Here is a 14322-nt window from a genome sequence, read left to right as displayed (position 1 = left end):
CAGAATAATGCATGTTAGACGTAGCATTGGCACGTGGCTTTATTAACTATATCAACTATATAATTACACAGCTGGATTTTGAAATAGACTGTGGACCCGACAACATCTGCATCGACAACCTCAAAGTGGATTTCAACTTCTCTGGGTAAGACATTAGCGACAAACCCATTAACATGACAGTAATTATGATGAAGTCACTCCATTACTCTATACTGTATTACAAAAAACATGTATTTTTAGTATTTTAGTATTAGTATTTTAAAAAGTGGTGTGGAAAAATATAAAAAAATGATATTATTTAGTCATCGAGGCTGTTAAATACAGGTTCTCTACTTGTACTTAATGATCGTTTGACTGGAAATGAAATAAATGGTCTCTTACCTTCGCTCAGTACTGAACTTCTTACATACTTCATTCGTATTTGTTTCAGACACTCAGACATAAAAGTTGGAATAATGCAGGATATGAATGTGACAGTCTTTGTGGAGAACAGAGGAGAAAACTCCTACAACAGTCACGTCAAGCTCACGTACCCCTTTGGACTTTCCTTCAGGAGAGTCACCAGCAGACAGGTAAGACCAGTGCTGTGAAATGTGAGATCTGTTATCGAGAAAGGAAGGAAACACTGTAGTTGTGGTTTTGAGCAGAAGAAAGAAATCGGTTGCCATGAGTGAGTGGAGAGCAAGTTTGCTCATCTGTTTAGTCTTGATTGGTCTCAAAGTTGACTGATACAGACTGATACAAACTGATATGAGTTTGAGCGTTAAAAATCGCAGGAATGTATTTTTTAGTTAACAGAAATCATTAGGGCTCCTCTGAAGGCCCTGAGGGTTCTTCACTGACCTGTACACCACTAGACTGGGCTACTACTCTATATGAGCAGATCACAGAGAGCTTTTAAGTATGTTTTCTACCTTATCAGGGCAGAGTGGAGTGCGTATCTGTGGACAGTGATCAGAAAGGTACACTTGGGACGACCACCTGCTACATCAGTAAACCCATCCTCAGGGAGAATTCTTTGGTGAGTCACAACATCATTGTTTATTTGGACAGACTCATCAATGGTTGCACAGTTAGCTCATTAGTTTAATAAAAAATAGTTGAATATAAATGTTCAGTGTAAGATTAGAGGTTTTAGGTCACATTTGATTTAGTCTGAGTAAAGAAAAGGTTGAGGGAAGCTGAACATACAACAGTTACAAACAATGTTGTCTCTGCAGGTGGTTTTAGGGATATGCATGCTGCTAATGTTTCTATGCTCTTATTCTAGGCTGTGTTTGAGATCACATACAGCATAAACAAAGAAAGTAACTTTGACAGGATGGTGAGTTTCACTGCGACTGCTGACAGGTATGACCTGATATTATACTGACACACATATCAACTGTATCTGTGTCTCAAAATGAGACCTTATAGGAATTTAACTTTTAAAAAATCAACTTTTAATGACTGACTGTGACTTTCTTCTTGGAGAAGAGTCAAACATTCATACATTGAAATGCTTGTGGTGAAGCTCAGATCATTCACTCTACGACTGTACAACGTCAGAAAGCAAAACAAGGAAAAAGAGAGTTTACAGGCAAAAATACCAGTTACTGAATATGAATTAATATTCAGTGTCAAATGATAGGATGAAACTTGATTCAGCATGAAGCCACAAAAATGTAGTTTAATGGAGAGTTTTATTTAAGGCTGTGGCTGTGAGAGGGAGAGGATAGGAGAGAGGGAAAGAGGGAGAGATAGAAAAAAGAAACAAACTCCAGGCCGTATCTTATAGCTGACCACAACTGTACAGTGTCACAACCAATCAGGAAAAACTCCTACAAAATAGGATGACCACTGCTGCAGGGGGTTGGTGGCTCAAAGAGAGAAAACAGTTACCAACAAAAGAGAGAAGGTGCTTCTACCAGCTACGGCTGAGATGCAAAAAAAATGTAAATATTTGTCAGGAAAAGAGGTGCTTTATACCGAATTCCACTCTAGACTGTAACAAAAGGAGGGCATCCAGTTAAAAACATGTTCAAGGCCTTCACAGGACAAAACAAATGAACTCTTAAGAAACCATATAAAGAACACAAATAATAAAACATGATCTCTTTTTCTATCACATGATTTTCCCCGCTAATTTAACCTCTTTCTGCAGTGCCACCTAGTGGCCATTCAAACACAATACAAACCATTTATGTCATTCTTGCATTAAAACTCTTTCTCTGGTTTCACAAAGACATTTTGTGATGAGATGGAACTCTGTTACATAACCCTTTATTAATAGTAGAAACAAGCTGAGTGGTCAGAAAACGAAGGGGAGAATCAATGAAAAGTTACAGATACATTTTCATTGAAAGTGTCCGAACATATAGATGCAGTCGAACATCTATATAGATACACTATGATTAAACCTTTCCCTGTGTGCTCTAAACAAACCCTGTCTATTTACTGACTCACTCTTCTCAAACCTTACAGTGGCAATGATAAACACGCAGCTGACAGCGAACTGTCTAAAAATAAAACCATCGGTGTGAAATATGCCATCTACGTCGCTCTAATAAGGTCAGTTCTCCCTGTTTACCCTCCTGTGTTCTTACTGCTGTCTGTTTTCTAGTAACTCAGTCATCACCAGCTCCCAGCACAGTAGAGCTGTTTAGCACCGTGTGACTGAGCTGTGGTGTCTCTGTATGGTTCAAAGTCTCTCTGTAGCACCATTTAGTCCTCTCGATATCAGCTCAGTGACTGTAAATAACCTCCTTTTACTGATTTTGTCAAGGCACGAGAATTCCAGCATCCACATTAACTTCACTGCAGGGAAGAACAACCTTGAGAAACCTGTCAATCACATATTCAAGGTATGAGGAACAAAGAGCTGTGGAAGCCCATTCTCACCATGTGGAGGAGGGTTTTTCTGGCAGCAGTATGTCAAAACGTTGAATTAGTATTTTAAAATTATGACTTACTTTCTTAAAATATTGAGTTTGTCTTTCGAAATAAGGACTTATTTATAATATTGACTTAGTATCTCAAAATCATGATTTACGTTTTTAATGTATTGATTTGGAATCTCAAAATAATGACTTACTTTCTTAATGTATTGAAAAAGTATTTTAAAATACCGACTTACTTTCTTAACATAGTATCTCAAAATAATGACTTACTTTCTCAAATAATGACTGATTTTTCTTGGAATATTAACTTAATATCTCAAAATGATGACTTTTTTTCTCAAAATATTTATGAAATGTCAATAGCTTGAAATAATTATGTATTTTCCCAGAATATTGATTATTGTCTTGAAAATAATTGTAAATGCATGACTGATTTGAATATATATAAGTGATTTCTTAAGAAAATGACTTATTATTTGAGATACTATTAAATTGTGAGATACTGAGTTATTAAATTTTAGAAAGTAATTAATTATTTAGTATATAAATGTCATTATTCTCACCTACTCAATATTTAGAAAAAAATATTTTTTTGAGATACTAAGTCAATATTTTGACATACTGCTGCTAAAAACAGAGGAGAAAAATAGGGGGTTACTTAAAGAACGCTTGGGCAGCACATAAAAGAAAGGTATGGATATTCTTGTTCTCTATCGCTCTGTCAGGTGGAGAATGACCTGAGGGATGTAAACCTCACGATTCTCATCAGAGTACCAATAAAACTCGGAGAGAAGGACATCTGGGCCAATAAGAACTTGCAGGTACAGTAGCATTATTAACAAAGACACACGGGGCAGATTAACTGATATGTGGTGGTCTTAACTAGATCTCTGTCTTATAAGTTACGTTACTTTTTAAATTGAACAAATGTCTGTCTCTTTAATTAAAGCCCCTCGTCTCAATACTGTGTCATTTACTGTGTAAGACAGCTTATATCGGCTTGTGATTTCTGGCACAAGCTATTCATAAATATTAGAGTTTGCTTTATAAATATGTTATTCAGTGCATTTACATGTGTTTACAGTCTCATTGTAGGCAGTGTTAAAGTGTTACCCTTTAGTTTAAGGGCCCTTTTGTCAGTACAGTGTAACGGTCTGGGTCTATACCCCCCCCCCAAACAGTGTCATTTACCTTGTAAAAGTGAAATACTGACAGACGCTGTTCATAAACTGCTCTATGCCCTGTGCTGTGTTTTTAGATTCCAGACTGTAGCATGGACAGAGACGAGAAACCCACAATCCCTGATTTTGTGGAGGCACTAAAGAAACATCAGTCGGTGGTGAGTAACTGTTACACCTTTAGGCATCAGTATTCTTACCAATCAATTGTGTAATAAAGGCTTTGCAAATTCAATATTATAATCAGTTCCTTTATTGTGTGTGGAGTAATGTAACCAGTGGAAACTCTCTGTTGGGTGCAGAACTGCTCTGTGGCTGTGTGCAGACTGTTCAGGTGTAGTGCAAATCTCATGAAACGTGACCTGAAATTCTACAATATCTCTGCTAATGTCAGCTCTGGCTGGATTGAACAGGTACATTAACCTGAAAGCACCATAGACACATCTGTCTTTCTATCCCTATACATAAATATGCAAAAGCTCGGAGGCGCCCTGGTCAGATTATATTGCATTTTTACATTTTGTTGATTTTCTAAGTGCAAACAAGTTAACACATCTCTATTAATATCTTTTGTTGTATCCTCTCTTAGACCGGACTCCGATCAGCAGTTTTTGAGCTGGTCAGTACAGCAACTCTGGAATACGACAGAAATAAATACATCTACTATTCTTCAGACTCTTTGCACACGGCACCCGTTGGAGAGGTAAATGAACTGAGCGTCTATTTTTAAACATAGCTTTTATGTATTTGTGCATCTATACAGGCATTACTCTATATTTCAGTGTGAGAAATACCTACCAGTAGTGGGGGGGGCTGCTAACTCCGAGCTCATCCTCACATTACTGAGATCTTCCTCATCTCCTCTTCTGTCTTCAGCTTTAGAAATGAGTTACAATTCACTCTTTCCACCAAACTCTTGGGAAATTGGGTGAATTTTCAAATTTACAAATATGCTACGGTAACTATAAAGTTTCAGAGTTCTCCTGGGCTGAGTTGCAGGTACTAGGCCATGAGGGACCAACTGGGTGAACCAGTTTACTACAGTGCCACCCTGAGGCAGAACAGTGCTGCCTCTTTAATTAATGAAGAACACCAAAGACAGAAGCTTGCAGATTGTGGGTGAAGCGACTAAACAATGACCTTTCCCTCAGTTTGTATTTGAGCATCTTTTTTGAGACATTCAGGGGTGCAAGAGGTTAATTAGGGGCTCCTGGACCCCCCGTTGTTTTTGTTGGGCTTTACTTCTACAGTCAGTGTGTTCTACAATCATAGGCTAACAATGTCTTAATGATTTTTGTTATATTTTGACTATATAATAATATTTAATGTAACATTTCACCTTAATGAAAAGGTCTGTATAACCATCTGAAGAATCTTTGTACTCCAATATGCTCAGAATCAATAGATTCAAGTTGCTGTTGCTTATATGACAAAAATGAAAATTCTGTTGGGGCGAAAGCCCAAAAAAACATACCGATGCTGATTGGAGCTTTAAGAACATACTATTTACGCTGTGAGTGCGGTCATGATGACTAGGTTGGGCACTTCTGTTTCTGTAAATGATGTTATCATATGTTGTTGCCACACTTATTTCTCATCACTGCTAGAGCTGCAGAGAGCACAGCTAAATAAACCACTGTACTACACCACCTCCACTCGCACAGAATTTCCTGTTATTTTGTCACAGATAAGATTGAAACACAGAGACCACAGTCTGATGACAGCTCCTCTGTCTCTGTGACCCACTGCTCACATGGTGGACTGTTTGCACGTCTCTTCACCTTTCTTCTCTTCTGGCTCTCTCATTGGCTGATGCCTGAGTCACTCGTTCAGTTTTGTCGCTGACCACCTCGCACTACGGGACTCATGAAGGTTTAAAACATGTTTGAAAGTATCGAAGGTCCTCTGATCACTCCACACTCCAGAGCTCGATCAGAAAGACAAAGAGTGACTCATTTCCACTCTCACACGGCCAGATCATCCATGTGGATGGATTTAAACCTATAGAACCAATCAGATTAAGGGCAGATTTTTTATCAATGGCTAATTTCCACAGCCACAGAAGCCAAAGTCTCATTAGTTGTACCCAACTACCATAAAGCAAATTAGCTTAAAAGGAAACTGCACCTTTTTTTTTAAAAAAAATTCTGCATAATTCAGTCACTAAGATTCATTCAGAGTGGTTTGGTGTGAAATGGTTCAGATGTCTTTACAGTGGTGGTGATAGGAACCAGGGGTCGCCATGACTACAACACAGATATAGACATTTTAATTAATATCCAAAACCACCAGTATCTTCTGACTTTTCATGTTCATGGTGGTAAAACTGTGGAAAACATTATTTTGCCTCAAAACGTCTTGCATGTATCCCTCCACTATGAGTGAATTAGATAGAAGCATTTCACACCAAACCACTCTGAATGAGTCTGTTTACGTCTCAACCGTTTCACATGTTAACCATTTAATTATTCAAAAATTGTAAAAATTGCTGGAGTTTCCTTTTAACCATGGTGTTCTACCAGTGAAGCTGGGCTTTGGAGAGGAGCTCACAGAGCTGTTGTTTCTCCTTTCTCTGCTGTCACTGGGTGTCTGAGTTGCAGAGCTTAGAGTGCAAATAAAGAAACCCTATGGAACCAAGCGTCTCATCGGCAATCCATTCTGAGAACTGGTTTAAATCTACTGCCAGGGGAGTTATGGCGCGTTCATATCCACGCTGACCACAATGAAACATATTAGCATGTAGAATTGTAGTTTTCTGTGATCTACCCTGTTTTCTCTCACTGTATAAAAGATGAACAAGGCTTTCTTTACCATTGGATACACTGTGAAAACTCAGGCTTATTATTGTTTTATCACACTAAAAATGATATAAATTTTTGATATATTTCTATTGATGTTTTTACTTCTTTAAAAATGTCATTTCTGACAAACTGAATACAAATCTATTCATTTTAATTGTTAGATCACATTTATTACATATCAAAATAAATGCAGCAACAGTGCTGAGAAATCGCACCATTAACAGAGAGGAGCAGATTAAACATCAAGTTGTTTAAATGTTTTAAACAACTTCTATAAATCATAACCACTGAGCCACATTGCTATCTTTTAGCAACTGTAATGCTGTTTGTATGATAACACTCACCACTGCAGTTACCCTAGTCACTCTCTGTTGAACATAAACTGGAATCTCACAAAGGAGATAAATCCGACCTCTGCCAGAAAACAAAAGCTTAGAAAATGTTGTTTAGTTGTTGTGTTTAGCTTTTAACTCTATTTGAAATCATTTTAGGGTCTTTTTTAATTAAATCTGACTTTGGTAAAGTCACAAATCTTTAGGGTCATTTAGATACATTTGTAATCCAGTCGACGGCCGCTTTCAATCTGAGCACATTACAGTTTGAATTCATTTGCCAAAGAACGATTTGCTTTACGGTCAGTTTATACTGTGTGCATCTGTGTGTGTACAGATTAATACCCAGGTGGAGGTGTATGAGGAGAAGAACATGCTTAAGGAGATTATTGGAGGAGTGATAGGAGGGCTGCTGCTTTTGGCTCTCATCACCGCTGGCCTCTACAAGGTCAGTGCAGTTATTGTTTTCACTCTCTACTCCCACCTCATTACTTTCAGCACTGGAAGGCTCTGCTGGTCTCTACATTACGGTTCTTCTCTCATTATCACCTCTAGGCCGGCTTCTTTAAGAGCCAGTATAAGCAGATGTTGGAGGACGCAGGAGCCGGGCCTGAGGGGGCCGGAGAGGGGGCGCAGGCGCCTGGAGGAGAATAAACCCTGCAGAGTGACCGCTGTGATTCTGATACACAGTTACTCACCTATATTTGCCAGTTTAAAACTTTACTGTGTACCATAAACTTCATACTGATCTTTATACTGTGTGTCTGTAAATCTCCAGTCTTAGACTGGTTTGCAGTAGAAAATATGTTCAACCCCTTAAAATCCCAGCATTATTTCATACCAAGGGCTATTATTCAGTAACTACTTGGACTGCAATGCAAACTGACTCACACTTATTCTTAGGTTATAGGAGTGTGTAGTAAATCTTTGGTTCTGGCCATTTAAGGGGTTAATGTACACCAGTAAACGTTTGTGGAGGCCTAGTTTTCAAAATGTTTGCATTAAATATCAATGTTTTCTGGTTTTCAGTGTCTTAAAGGGCTCATATCTTACATTTGTCTTGTTTTTTGAGGTCCACTTATAATGTTTGTGTGTTTTCTATTCCAAAAAACAGTCTTAGCTCATTTTCCAGCCTAAACAGGCTGTTTTTTGTTACGGTGCCTACTAATATATGTAAATGACCACTGTTCTGATTAGCTGCCTCGTTCAAAAAGCAGTCCAGGCTGAAACATTCCCTATAACAGTGTGAATGGGTGGAGTGAAACTGCTGTGAGCTGAATAGGTGGAATTAATTTAACGTTGGTTTTTGGAACATCACACAAACAATTCATTCAAAATGCTTTTGCAGCTCATGTTCCACATCTGGACTGTATGAATAGTACATTTTTGAAACTTTAACAATGTTTACATACAACATCAAACTCTTCTGTTTAAAAAAGTGAGTACATGTTGATTTTCCATGATATGGGCCCTTTAACATTTTAATATATTAAAATCCAACCAGGTTTATTTACAGAGAAACTGTATTGTGATTGTAAATATTAGTGACAGTGATAGTTTAGGAATAATTTGATGCCGTTGTTGTGATGTCAGCACTCATCTGTACTCAGACTTTCCAGGTGTTTAAACCACCTTTAGACCAAGAGTTTCAACACGTGCCTTTAAATGTGAAGTACTGTAGAGTTTGATGAGCAGAGTCTATATTAAGGCTACAGACTGTGGTGATGTTTAGGGCTTTAACACCAACATACTTCAATTATTAGTGCATCGTATCTGAGCACTTTCTGAGAACAACAGCTGATGTTGCACTACACCCTGCAAACCCCACATTACTGTTATTAATTTTTCAAATTCCAGTCAAAATGGCTTTTAAGTACAAGTTATTCATTTTTCAGCATCAGGAGAAAAAGAAGCCACAGAAGTGTTCAGTGAGTCACTCCTTCTCTTTATTTCAGCTTCCTCTCTTTTCAGGAGACTCACTTTCAGTTCCTCAAAGAATCTGCAGACACACCTCCAAAGTTCAGTCTTAGAAGCTGGTTGATCATTTTCTGAAGTAATCAAGCTCATTCAGTGGTGTTGAGGTCTGGACTCTGGGGTGGTCAGTCCATCGTTCAGCTTCTTTGTTTGATGTGTCCGTCTCCTTTTCTCAGTGAGGTTCTTCTTGACAGCTACACATCCTTTTAGACCCATAGCGCTGAGTCGTCTTCTCACAGTGGAAGGATGGACAGAAACACCTGTGGATGTTTTCAGATCTGAAGCAGCTTGATTTTCTCCTCTCTCTCAGAGATGAAAGCTTTAAGTGCTGTTTATCTGATGGGGGAAGTTTTGCGGTCTACCAGGGTCTTCCAGGTGGTTGTTAGGAGCCACATTTTCTCTGTAGCTTTCAATCCATTTTTGAACTCTGACTGCTTACAAATTCGTAAAGTAACTGTGGACATGGGATTGTGTGCATCATACAGGCCTGTTAAATATGGAATAAAATAGAATATCTTTATTGTCATTGTACAAAATATACAATGAAATTAAGCGTGCTACTCCTAAATAAAAATATGTATTTGTTTTTGCTGTTTGTCAGAGACCAGTTAATGTATTCATCAATAAAAACCTTCCTACAGGAGGAACCATTAAAATTATTTGTGTATTTGTAGTCCTGAATGTACATTTTTACACTTGACTTGCTTTGGAGGCTGTGTGTCAAATAAACATCATTACAGTGATACAGGTGAATAGCTGAACAGTACAACTTTACAATATTGTCATAAAATGACAAAAATGGCATCCAAACTGAATTTTAAAGGAAGTGGAGAGATACAGAGGAATGACCTGAACACGAAACACAAAAAGGAAACAAAAGAAACACCTATAAAAGCAAATAAAGCTAAATAAAAATGATTAACATTAGTTTACTAATAATTATTTGTATGCATATCACGTCTCAATGTAGCAGCCACTTGCTTCTAGCAGAGTCAATGCTTTTCTGTTGATATGTTTTCTTATTGATATCTGATATTACCACTTTTAAAAATTAGGGTGCACTTTAAAAAGTATGAACTGACCCAAAAAGACAGTTCTAGTTCTAATTCTTTTATTTACCTACTTGAGAGACAGCTGGAATCATAATAACTGCGATTAATGATTTTATTCTCTTTTTTGGTAGTTTTATGCTGCTCTAAACTTGCTGGTTACAGTTAGCTTAACTTAGTAGCTGATATTACATGATGAACTCAAGCTCACTTACAGAAGCATCCTTAATTACACAGATTCGTGTGTATAATCAAACAAAGCTTCTGTTCACTGCTGGCAGCCCTTGTTTATGTTTACACAAGTGAAGCAGTTCAAATATCTGGCAGTACTAGCACTGTTTTTTGGTGTTTCCTGCGCTGGTCAGCTGATGTTGGAGCAACATGCTCAGATACACACAGATGCACACAGTCCATGTCTTCCTCACACACATTTAGGCCTAATCCCATTTCTCATTTTTACCCCTACAGATCCACTCTGATTTCTTAGATCGGAAGGCCTAGAAATCTGATAAAGAGGATCTGAGCTCAGTAATGGGTTTTTCAGTGCATGTAAGCCCTCACTCTGATTTCTTTCGTTTCTCTCAGTCTGCGCATGTGTGAAAACAGCGTTTAGCACATTACGAGACACACTACAACACTTGTGGAGTGACGCTGAAACGGAATACATGCCTGACAAAATGAAGGATTTGATTATTCTTCGTTTTCTAGATGATGTATATCCATATTTTCTGCGAAAGTGACAAAATAGAGCACGTAAACACACTGAACCAGTTACTGACACGGTAAACACACTCAGTGTCTGTAGGAGCTGCTTAAATATGACTTTAAAGCAGCTGTTACTCCTCAGGGAGCTCTCAGTCCGTGCGGTCATGTTCTGATCTCCCTCCTCTGAGTGGAGCCTGTAAACATCCAGAGCAGAAGGAGGAGCAGGAGGAGAACTTCTCTCCCTCAGAGAGGTGGAAACTCGCGTCTCATCCGGAGAAGGAGGGGAAAACGCCCAGTTCAGAGATATTTGCATGTTTTCATCACAAACTGCGTGAATGAAGTAAAAATCCTGATAAAAGGCCTTTCTGGAGCCGGTTCGGACGGTTCGGACGGTTCGGCAGATGCTAACGAGCTAACAGCCAAACAAGTTACTACAGTGTTCAGAGTTAATCTTTAACTTACTGAATTATTCACTCTGAATCTGGAACACAGGGAGTTAAACGTTACCTGAATGACTGTTAGAAGCTTCGTTTGTCCAAAGTCTGTGTGTGGAGTGGACAAAAACTTTAAATTAAAATCTTCTATAGCGAGTTAGCATAAATTAGACTGGTTGGGGGTGTTTTTTGGTCAAAGAAAGTAACTTTTCTAATAAAGTACTAATACTAATAAAGTAACCACTGTTATATAACTGATATATGAATATGCGTGCGCTGGAAAGGCCATTTACATGGTGTTAAAGTGCAGAAATAAGTCGTTTATTTCATGCTCTTCATGCTGTGTGTTTGTGGTGGAGCTTCTTCACAGCTCTTAGTAAAGTTCTCACTGGCAGATTCACCAAATTCAGTCCTGACAGCAGATAATCAGTGAGCGTCATTATGTGGACAGTATTTTATTTTTAATGATTAATTTATTGTAAATACTACAGATGTGTGTTTAAAAAATGACTTTCAGAACATATATTTTTTTTTACCCGATTTTCTCCCCACTTTAGTCGTCTCCAATTCCACCCGCTAGTTAGGACTCCCCCAATCACACGATGCTATCAACGCTAGGAGGGCGAGGCTAACACAGGCTTCCTCCGAGACCTGGGAAACCAGCCACCGCATCTTTTCGAGCTGCCGCTCACGCAACGTCATTGAAGGAAAGCGCCAACCGCCAGATCTGTTACGTCAGCTAACAGACGCCTGCGCTGACTAGCATCGCGCTGAGTGAGGGATGGGGGAGAAAGGCAGCCATCCCACCCACCCAGAGAGAGCGAGGCCAGTTGTGCTCTCTCGGACTCCCGGCTACGGATGGCTGTAACATCACCAGGGATCGAACTCGCGATCTCCTGATGACAGGGCCAACGCTTAGACGGTTGCGCCACTCGGGAGCTACATTTAGAACATATTTTGATGCCTCTAAAAACCTATTTTACAACTGTAAGCCATGAAAAAGTGTTGGGCCATTACTGGAATAACATGTTTCTGTTCTAGAATGTTCTTAAAAAATTTACACTGCGTTAGAATGGGGGGAACATCCATATTTATTCAGTCTAGAACAGTGTAAATGTTCTTCATCTTTCACACTGTTCTAGAATGCACCCCCCCCCCATTCACACTGATCTCAAATGTTCTCTCTATTCACGCTGTTCTGTAGCGTCATCCCCAATCACGCTGATCTTGAATGTTCTCCCCCATTTACACTGGTCTAGAATGTTCCTCCTGTTCACATTGTTCTAGAATGTTCTTCTCATTCACGCTGATCTCAAATGCCCTCCACATTCACACTGATCTTGAATGCCCTCCACATTCACACTGATCTTAAATGCCCTCCACATTCACACTGATCTTAAATGCCCTCCACATTCACACTGATCTTGAATGCTCTCCTCCATTCGCACTGATCTTGAATGCCCTCCACATTCACACTGATCTTAAATGCTCTCCTCCATTCGCACTGATCTTGAATGCCCTCCACATTCACACTGATCTTGAATGCTCTCCTCCATTTGCACTGATCTTGAATGCCCTCCACATTCACACTGATCTTGAATGCTCTCCTCCATTCGCACTGATCTTGAATGCCCTCCACATTCACACTGATCTTGAATGCTCTCCTCCATTCGCACTGATCTTGAATGCCCTCCACATTCACACTGATCTTGAATGCTCTCCTCCATTCACACTGATCTTGAATGCCCTCCACATTCACACTGATCTTGAATGCCCTCCACATTCACACTGATCTTGAATGCTCTCCTCCATTCGCACTGATCTTGAATGCCCTCCACATTCACACCGATCTTGAATGCTCTCCTCCATTCTCACTGACCTTGAATGTTCTCCCCATTCACACTGTTTTAGAATGTTCTCCCCATTCTCACTGATCTTGAATGTTCTCCCCCATTCTTGGTGACCTGGAATGCTCTCCTCCATTCACACTGATCTTGAATGCTCTTTCCATTCACACTGTTATAAAACGTTCTCCCCATTCACAATGTTCTAGAATGTCGTCACCCTTTTAGAGTGCCCTAGAATGTTCTCCATAATACACACTGTTCCACTCTGTGAAGAACATTCTAGCACGGTATAAATGTTCTAAAATACTCTCCTCATTCTATAACAGTGTGAATCCAAACTGTTCCAGAATGTTCTCCCCATTCACACTGTCATATTTTAATATATGTCCTATGTATGCAAGTTATTACCAGTTTGTTCTTTTACTGGCTGTTCCTCTTGGACGGGTTGTGACACTCCCCACTCCTCTATCTAGAACAGTTTAACTGCTCAGCTTCCAGCACGCCTCCAAACAGCACTGCAGCCTCCACAGCCTCCACTGCCCCTCTTCTGCGTCCTCCTCCTCCGTCTCTCTGATCCTCATCACACCGTTCAGGATGGACTGGAGTTCTCTGACCTGCTGTTTGCTGTTTTCTGGTAAGAGCAGCTCAGTTTTCAACTGTTTCTTATTCATCCAGTGTTTCAGTCGTTCCTTCATTCTTTAATGAAGATATTAAGCTTCTCTTCTTCTCTGAGGACTTCAGAAATGCAGATGTAGCAGATGTGGTTGTGAAGCTGGTCTAAAAATTATAATTTAATGACAAAGTAATAAAGGATTGGCTGGTGCTGGTTGTGGATTTGCGTTTATAATGTGTTAATAGATTATAAATTGTAAACATGTCAGTAAATTCAGCACTCTGGATTTTATAGAAAGGGGAATTCCACCACTTTCTTAAAATTTCTGCATAATTTAGTGTTTAAGATGTGAACAGGGCGATTCAGAGTGGTTTGGTGTGAAGGGCACCAGGGATCGCCATGACTACAACACAAATATAGACATTTTATTTACTATCCAGAACCACCAGTGAACCTACACGAGTCTTCGGAGCTTTTATTTATAGTGTAAATCTTCTCAAAGCTATCATA

At 39.2% G+C, this 14322-nt stretch overlaps 1 pseudogene; it reads left to right on the top strand.

The window, feature by feature from the left end:
- LOC118800273 overlaps positions 1-8213 on the top strand; it is a 36156-nt pseudogene extending 27943 nt beyond the window's left edge.
- The last annotated feature ends 6109 nt before the right edge of the window (positions 8214-14322 follow it).

Source organism: Colossoma macropomum, unplaced genomic scaffold (assembly GCF_904425465.1).
Source record: "Colossoma macropomum unplaced genomic scaffold, Colossoma_macropomum, whole genome shotgun sequence".
Classification (NCBI taxonomy): domain Eukaryota; kingdom Metazoa; phylum Chordata; class Actinopteri; order Characiformes; family Serrasalmidae; genus Colossoma; species Colossoma macropomum.
Note: the sequence above shows the minus strand (reverse complement) of the source record. Positions and strands in the feature narration are given on the sequence as shown.